General features: G+C 36.6%; 1 long non-coding RNA gene across 1 annotated transcript in view; it reads left to right on the forward strand.

Annotated features, from left to right (window-relative positions):
* The window catches only part of LOC105475020 (uncharacterized), a 69,577-nt gene extending 60,292 nt beyond the window's left edge, over positions 1-9,285 (forward strand). The window contains exons 3-4 of the long non-coding RNA XR_011624862.1: positions 4,800-7,545; positions 8,835-9,285. This is a non-coding gene — a long non-coding RNA (uncharacterized lncRNA). The remainder of the gene's footprint in view (positions 1-4,799; positions 7,546-8,834) is intronic.
* Positions 9,286-9,588: the final 303 nt, after the last annotated feature.

Raw genomic sequence — 9,588 nt, forward strand, 5'->3', positions numbered from 1 at the left:
TCTGTATTATTAAGATAATTTTATGTCAATTTGCTTATATTTATAGTTGCTAAATCTGTAACTTTCTAGTGCTTTTTTATTTTTTTTTCCAAAAAAAGAGGATCATGATTCAGGATCTGGGTGAAATTAGAGCAATAATATTCATGGAGAATGTGAAATAGTAGAAAAATAGAGAACAAGGACTTATGCTTATCTATATCCTGGTGGCAAACTAAAGCACGGAAACTGTGTCCTAAGTCATAGCCAATCTTCTTCTCAGGACTAATTACATGATTTCTAGGGCCCAGTTCAAAATAAAAATGCAGTGTCCCTTGTTATTGAATTACTAAGAGTTTCAAGATGGCAATGTCAGAGCATTAAGCTCAGCACAGAACAAACATCCATAAAGATGGTCCTTGTCCTCATATTGTGCCTGGAAAGTGTGGTAGACTTTGAATTGCTCTTCCTTGCTCCTTCCTCTCAGAGAACAAATATCTTCAAAAATAAATGAGGTTTCTTTAAACCAAAGTTTAAAGAAAGTAGACACTGAGAACCTAATCTGTGATTACTTCCTTTGTGGTTTTAAAGTATGTTCTTAATACTAAATAGATGGTGTCTATTTATATTTGAGTAGATTCTGACAATACTCCAAATATTAAGTGTCTGCCATTCAAAAGGGCTTGAGAAAACTAGGAGTTTATTATTTCCTTAACTAACTCATTCACTTCTGTGAATCAGTAAAATGTTTCAGACTACTCACAATTTCATGAAAACATAAACAGTATGGCTAATACTCCAAATCACGAGGCGACCTGTTTTGATTGCTAACAGTTTTATCTGTGCTCTTCATGCCATAGACCAGGCTGTTAGCCATACATGGAAAAGCATATATAAAACTCAAAGTGCTATCTATTTTGGAATTCTTTTAGTGCTATTTTTCCCCATAGGAAACACACTTTCTTCCCTCTTTGCCAAATAGGGCGTATGCTATATCCAGTTGCTTTTTTTGTAGTAACATATTGAGCTCATGAACTTTGGAATCATTTCATTAATATAGGCTGAATGTTACTGCAACTGAAATACGTTAAAGACAGGAAATGCTGTGTTGTATTTTCAGCATTATTGGTATAAATGAAATCCTTGGTTCTATAGCTTCTCATTTCCATTTTTTCTCATCTTACTTAGGTAATTTCACATGCAAAATGAGAAAATGTAAATTTTTTGTATTATGTAAAAGTTAAAGTACCATTTAATTGTATGCTCATTTATGAATTAGTGGTTGTGAATTTAAGTCCATCCATTATAATTCTGGCTTATAAATAATGATCTCAGATAGAGGTAAGATTCCCCACTTAGGTGGCATGTGTTCTGGATACATTGGATGGACTAATTCTATGCCAATACCAAGTCATCTCCAAGTGGACTCCTGTGGATATGCATTAAGGCATCCAGGTGGCCAGTGTAATAACTTAGTCCAGAATTGATGTGGGTCACTAAATCAGATAAGAATGACATAAAAGTTGGAAGATTAGAGTTCAGCAAATATAAATCCCTAGAGGGATCTATCTATCTATCTATCTATCTATCTATCTATCTATCTATCTCAGTCAGTTTAGAGAATGATTAACAAATAAATCATAAATGTTTATGATCATGTCCAAATCTACCCTCTCTACTCTGAATGTGTTACAATACTTGTGCTTAATAATTTAACACAGAAGCAACAGAAACTTTGTAACTAGTAATCTACACAATAGCTTCTATTAATTAAATTATCCATTAACATTTGTGTCATTATTAGAAACTGGAAAATTAAATTAAAGCCAGCATTTTTTAATTGACACTACAGGTAAAGTATGTTTGGACTTGTGCTTAATAGGGCAGGGAGACTGAGGTATGTATAACACAAATTAAACAATTGTGCAGTTATTAGGCTAATATGTAGCAAAAGAGTTAATAATAAATACTAGTTTGGGACACTGGTTAATGTTTAGTTCCATGTAAGACAAGAAAAACACAGAGTTGAAATTTGAAAGTAATGCCACATTGTATCTGGTTCACAGTGACCACTTAATACATATTTGTTAAATCTGATGACAGACAAGAATTTCTGAGGTTTTGGTTCACATTTTAAGAGTTAACCAGCAAAATCTCCCTCTTTCCTGCTGTATATTCCCTTACTTACACTAATGCTCCCTTTTTACTTTAATTCTATCAGATTCTAAATTTAATAATTATGCATATTAATTTTCACTATATCCATCACAAGGCTTAAAACACAGTTGAGGCTGGGCATGGTGGCTCAAGCCTGTAATTCCAACACTTTGGGAGGCTGAGATGGGTGGATCATTTGAGGTCATGAGTTTGAGACCGGCTTGGCCAACATGGTAAAACCCTGTCTCTACTAAAAATACAAAAAAATTACCTGGGCGTGGTGGTGGGTACCTGTAATCCCATCTATTCATGAGGCTAAGGCAGGAGAATCACTTGAACCCAGGAGGCAGACATTGCAGTGAGCCAAGATTGCGCCATTGCACTCCAGCCTGGGTGACAGAGAGACTTTGCCTCAAAAACAAACAAACAAAAAACCCAAAAAACAAAAAACAAACAAACAAAAAAACAAAAACAAAAAAAACCACATACACACACACAAAAAAAACTCACAAAAACCACCACACACAATTGAGTTCCATTCTTAACATTAACTGACAAAATGACCTGAGAAGTCAACCTTTTAGGAGCTTAGGCTGGTAGTAAGAAAGTTTTGTGACTCTAATCAGAATATATTACTCACTGTTCATAACACCTTCTTAAGCTATCATAATAGAGTGAATCTCTAAATTTGCAAAAAGGTAAACACAAAACATGAAAAGCATTGAATATTAGGGAAATCTTTGAATCTAACATTTGTTCCTAGATATTTATCATTTTTCACCTGTAAATACCTCAGTTGACTTACTTCATTATGTCTACTTTTTTCCCTAGAAATTAACAGTTTACATTTTTGAGTATTTGGCACTTTTCATAGAGTAATTAAAATTTATTTATCGGAGAAGAAGATTCACTTTTCTTAACCCCACATTTGTCAAAATCAAGACTTAAAAACTAGCACATAAGTAAATAATGCAACTACATGAAAGTCTGTCTTCTAAATGCCAATTTATAGATTATGGGTTAACTAACACTCCGCAGCTTCCTTATAAAACAAACTTGACTAATACTCAGGACAAGCAAAATGAGAGTAGTTAATAGCTACTCCTTTGTAAGTTTATATTTTCTGCTAGCCCCAGTTGTGCTATGAGTCAAATTTGAAGTCACTTGTTAATTTGTGAACCAAGAAACATGCACACACAAAAAGGAAAGCTATTATTTTTATTAAAATAATTTGAATGCTTTTGGAAAACAAGCAATACAAATTGGATGAAAAAAATGCTATTGATTTAAGTATGGGAAAACAACTGTAAGGGGTGGGGAAAAATCTGGAAATCTAGAATTTGGAACTCTAATTTTGTGGATTTTTTTCCCCAAAGTTCTCCTTTCATTTTAAAGAAGCTAAAATTGTAAAAAACAGATATGGTGTTATGGCTGTGGAAAAATACAAGAAAAACATTACAGAATTATAATCAGTGGACACATCCTCTAAGGTTCTTCCTTCTCTCTAGCTTTTGGGATCTTAGTCTGTTAGAGTGGATACTGTTGTGGAGGGCAGAATAAAACAGTTTTGTCTGATAAATATCCTTTCCAATCTTTTTGTATTATACCTCTGTTAAAGCCTTTCATCTTTAGGAGTTGTACTTGATTGTTTTATAAATATTCTATGTATATATGAAAAATGCGTATTCTCTGATCAAAGAATGAAAAATTCTCTGTATTAAATCAAACTTATTGATTGACTTCTTATATTATGCATGACTTTACCCTTTTTTGTTTTCTGCTAGATTTGTTGCATTCTGAAAAGAGTACATTAATCACTATACATTTTGTTTTTAAAAGCAATATATTTAGATTATCTGTTTTATGTTCCATACAAATTTAAGACAAATTGTATTTGCTATTACTACCCAATGTCGCTCTCTCTCTCTCTCTCTCTTTTTTTTTTTTTTCCTGATTACTGGTTTTATTATTTATAAAAGGAAAATTGTGCCCAGCTTGGTCCATGTAAGGTAATTCAAAATCTCTTTCTAGAAAGAAATGTGCATTCTTGAAAATGCTTAGGCAATTTTCTGACAAGTTTTAATAAGATTAAGATCCCTTCTTGAAAACTAATTACCCATGTACCTGGCTGACTGTCCATCAGGAGCCTCATCATCATCAACCAGGTGTTCCTTTCCTTTCTCCCTGTTCCTTCTTTTTTCTTTAATCATATATGACTCAGTATTTAACCACTCCTTTTTTTTTCTTAAAAAAGTAAATATCTGTACCAAATAAGAAGTGTTTTAATTGGCCTGTTTTAGGTCTCCTTCCTTATAGAAAGTTTGAGATAAAACTTTGACAAATACTCATATCAAGTTTTCTGAAAAGATTTTTACCAGTTTAAAAGATACCATATCTGATTTTCATATAACCATGCCTGTTGTCTTTTTTTTCCCATTTGCCTCATAATTATTTGCTCAATGTTTTGTCTTCAGTCATTTAAAAATAAATTTAAGTGCCTTATTTTGGTATATAGTTTTTATAGCTAGCATTAGGTTTTGTAGTTTATGATGGTCTTTGCTTTTAATGTCACATAAATATGTTAATGTTTAGTATTATAACTGATATACTTTATTTTATTCCTTCTATTCTAATTTGTATTTATTTTTTCCTTTTTTCTTTTTTAGAAAAACTGTCCTTAGAAAAAGATCTGAAAATATGACAAAGGGATTGCTGTGTCCTGTCCATTCTGTGGAGTCTTGAGCCATGTTCTAGCTGGCCCAATCTGCAATTGTCAGCCTCTCTAGGGATGCCATACTTGCATCTCCTTGAGTGCCCTAATGATTTTTCTATTATAGTTGCCACCTATCTCTTTTGGCAGGTCTATGGGCTGGCCATGTGTTCTTTTTACTCTGACTCTCTAGCACACTGGCTGCTAGCTCATTGGTTGGATTGCTACTTTTTCTTTGCTGACTTTTTGGTTGATGAACTTCAAGCACTGGGTGTCCTACAAGTGGTAAGAGGTGAAGTGACCTTCTGCCAGGAGATGGTGGCAGGGAGTCCATTGAGGCATCCCTCTATTCCCTGATCTCTTCATACCTGCTCAGCCTTAGGGAAGCAAAGATTCAGCCAACCCATTGCTCAGTCAACCCATCCATAGATCTCCGTAGGTTAAACTATTTCATGGGTCTGTTGCTTTGTGATCCTCACTCTCAGGTTTCAAGACTCTTCTGTAGGTGTTCAGTGAGTCACCAGGGCGTAGGGGCAGTAAGGAATACTGCCAATTTTTTTTCCACAGGGAGCTCCTCAGAGCCCACAACTTCATTTCATTCCAGCTCTTATGAAACTCAACCTGTTTTTTGTTGTTGTTGTAATTGGTCAAAGGTAGATAATTCAGAGCTAGTGCTAGAAACTTGCACTAGAGGCTAGAGTCTTCTAGAGACTTGTTCAGGTCATTATCTTTTCAGAATTTCCTTCTGTACTCAGGTTTTGATTTTAAAAGCCAAGATTTTAGATTACTTTGTTCTCTAGTTTACCTACTGACAATACTCAAACAATAGGTGCCCTCTTGTCCCAAGTTGGTGGAGGGCTACCAGAGAAACAGAAAGGAAAAAAAAGAAGCATATTAATGAACACTTTATAATTAATGAACACTTACTGCCCTGGCATTAATGAATAAATAGGCTGGGGATATTGAGGGATACGTTAAAGCAAGGAAAAATAGAACATATAGCTGTAAAGCCAAATGGCAATCAAGAAAAGCAGGAAGATTGTTTTCATCATACCACTTGGGGAACTCCATTAATCAGTAGAGCGACATCTGCAGAAACTCTGATGGTTATCTGATACCTAAAATCCTAAACTCTGTTCCAGCTCAGCCACAAGTGAACTGGGTGATTTGGGAGTAGATATTTGAAGTTTTTTGGTTTAATATTCCATCTCCAAAATAAGATATTTAATCATATTAGCCTTTGAAATTCTAGCTAAGTCCAAATTCAATGACAATTCTTGATAGATCATATATTCAGACACATACATTTGGAGATGCATGCACACATTTTTCTTTCCTCTGCAACTCAGCTTCCCCGTTGGGGATGGATTGGTTTCTGGACTGGAAGTGATAAAAAGGAGGTACCCTTCTGGCTCAATATAGTCCAGCTATATATAACTTACAACAATACATCTAGTAGCACTCCCAAGTGTGAAACATGCTGCCTCTGGATACACACCTGACCTGTAAAAAAGAGGTCATCATATGTTTATCTGGTGGCAGCATTTTTCACACTTGGGAATGCTGTTAGCTGCTTCTACTGAGTGACATAAACACTGCCAGCTTTGAGTGGGACTCAGAGCAAAGAAGTGCTCTGTAGTAGGTCTATGGTAAGGTGCAAGCAGCCTTGATGTGTGGGCCATATGGCCTGACAGATCTGGTGCTATTAGAGGAACCTGTGGTAGGAAAAGATGCTGTGTAAAATTGCTGGCTAGATCTGGTAGGATAACTGCAATAGACCCCCAGGGTTCAGGAGCAAGGCCATGCTATCTGCAGTAGACAGTTATATGGCTTTCAGAAGTATAGTTCCTGTTGTGTTGCTGGACCCTAGTTGAAACAGCACTCCTGACAATGGGACACCAAGTGACGCTATGACCAGAGCTTCCCATTATAAGCTGGTTTCTGTTAGACCCTCTACATGGTGAACTGTCAGCAGTTTATCCTCAGAAGGAAGTGGTAGGTCTGGAGTCAGTCATAAGCAGGGCCAGAGTTCATAAGATGTTTGAATGAGTGGCCCAGCCGTCCATGATATCCATTGCTGTTCCACTGATGCCTCTCCTTCAATTAACTATTGCAGCTGCTGTACCAGTTAAAGCAGTCTATGACTGCTTACACAGAAGGGAACAGGTGAAGCTTGGTTCATAGATGGACTTACTCATTATGTGGTGCAAGCTAGAAATATATTACCATTGCATTACAAATATATCTGGGAGTGGCCCTGAAATACAGTGGGGACATGGAAAAATCTCCCAGTGAACAAAGCTGTAAGCTTGAGTAAAATATATATGTGAACTCATTAACAGAGGTGAATAGTTTGGCTGTCTGGTCAGGGGCATAGAAAATGAAATATTGGGCTGGAAGCATGTGGCTAGACCTAAGAAATCTTAGAGAGCTTGAGTGTAAATTGTGAAGATCTTTGTATCAAATGGTTGTAATAATCCATCATGGAATAAGCACTAAACAATCAAGCAGATGAACCAGCCATCTTTTTCATCCACCAACCATGTGCTGGCACAATGAACAGCACGAACAATGAACAGCATGACCATGGCAGCAGGCATGAAAGCTATGCATGGGCTCAACAGTGTGGCCTCCCTCTTACCAAGACTGATCTAGCTCCTACTATTGCTAAAGATTCAATCTGCTGGCAACAGAGACCAAAGGTGATTCCCTACTCTGGCACCATCTTTCTAGGGGAGATACCAGTCACTGGTGTCAACTTAATATATTAGACCCCTTGTATCCTGGAAGGAGAGTGAATCATCTTGACAGAAATAGACACATATTATGGTTTTTCGTTCCAGTCTGCAGGACTTCAACCAGAGTCACTCTCTGAGAGTGGGCGGAGTGTTTATTCCATGGCTCAGAATATAGCATGATATTCAAGGATGCACTTTACAGAAGGAAGTGTGACCTTGGGAATATAAACATGGAGTCTAGTAGCCCCATCACATACCACTCCATAGAGAAGCTGATGGCCAGATAGAGTGATAGAATTGTCTTTTAAAAAGTTTTATCAAGAAATAATTCATGTATCATTAAATTCACTCATTTTAAATGTACAATTCAATGAATTTTAGCATATTTATAGGTTATATAACTATGACCACAATTCAATTTAGAATATTTCTATCACTCCAACAAGAAACTTCTTGCTCACTTATAGTCACCACCCATTCTACCCCTGGAAATGCTTTCTGGAGGAATTGTTTATACATCAGTTTAGTGATGATACCTTGCCCTTGCAAAGATAAGATGCCATTCTCTTAGATGCAGAATACACTCCAAATCAATGGCCATGTGTTCTCAGTGGGTATAATACATAGATCTTGGAATCAATGGGTGGAAGTAGGAGTGGATCGTATGAACAGCATCTCAGTAATCTACCTGGGAAATTTGTGCTTTCTCTCACTATAACACTAGATTGTGTGTTTCTATAAATTTTGGTCCCAAGAAGTGGAATGCTTTCACCAGGAAATACATAAAGATTCTCAGTAAACTTTGAGCTATGACTGTTATTCAGTTACTTTAGGTGCCTTTTTTGTTTGTTTGTTTGTTTTCTTTCCACCAAACTGGTAGGGCAAATGGACTTGAAAATCAGGAAGTAGGACTGTTCTTATAAATGGGATCAGTAGAGAATATGATTTAGATCCAAGTGATCCTCTGGGGTGCCTATTGGTAGTAATGCCAAATTTTGACAGTAAGTGGACATGTCCAGCAGCCATGACATGAGAACAGCATAATTCCTAGGATTTCAGTTCTCTCAGAGATGAAAGTCTTGGTCATTCCACTAGGTAAGCCACCTAGAACAGCAGAGGCACTTGCTGAGGATGTGATCAACATGGAATGACTACTGCAGGAAGAATGGTGATTACTAGTTAACCTTGAAACTAGCTGAAGCCATGCAGACTATGGTTTGTCCTATTATCATTTTTGTTATAATTTTTTTCAGGAAATAGGACCAACCAGAATCATGGAAAACCTGTCTGGAGTAAACTTATATGAAGCAAGTGAATCCAAAAGGGACAATGGTGAACTGCAGTGGATGTTGTAGCTCATTACCCAGAGTCTACCTTCTGGGACAGCAGTCCCTAGCTGCTGGGAGTGTTGCCTGCTGATGGCTCACAGCTGAATCACACCCCTGCAATTGCCTTCGAAAGGGAACTGCCATGACCATGGTTATGCTCCATTTCTAGTGGGGAATTTCATATCAGTGGTCTATGTGTAGACACAAAGTTCCAGTCACCTCTACTAATTCAGGATATCTCTGAAGTATTATCTCAGCTCTAGAGCTCTCCATGGGAGTGACTGAGACCTCATAACACAGGATAAGTGCTCCCTTTGCCTAATCCTGCTTCCCTCACTTCACTGGAGGTGGTGTTCCCAAGAGCATTTCCATAAAAACATTTGCACTCAATCTCTGATTCAGAGTCTGTTTTCTACAGATCCTGACCATGTAAAATAATTAATTTGACTTTTAAAATATCAAGGTATGTTAAAACTCGTTCTACCTAAAAAATTGAAGTGAGCAATTGATTAGTAAATGTAATTATAGTAAGCAGTCGAAAGAGTTTATTTAGTCCCTCTAGTCTCCCCTGCCTTTTCTTCTTCTTTTTTTTTTTTTTAACCTAAGCAAGAGTTCTTTCTTCAAAATATTTTTTAAAAACTGACACATAATAGTTGTACACATTTATGGGGTACATGGT

The sequence above is a fragment of the Macaca nemestrina genome, chromosome 6, assembly GCF_043159975.1.
Source record: "Macaca nemestrina isolate mMacNem1 chromosome 6, mMacNem.hap1, whole genome shotgun sequence".
Classification (NCBI taxonomy): Eukaryota; Metazoa; Chordata; class Mammalia; order Primates; family Cercopithecidae; genus Macaca; species Macaca nemestrina.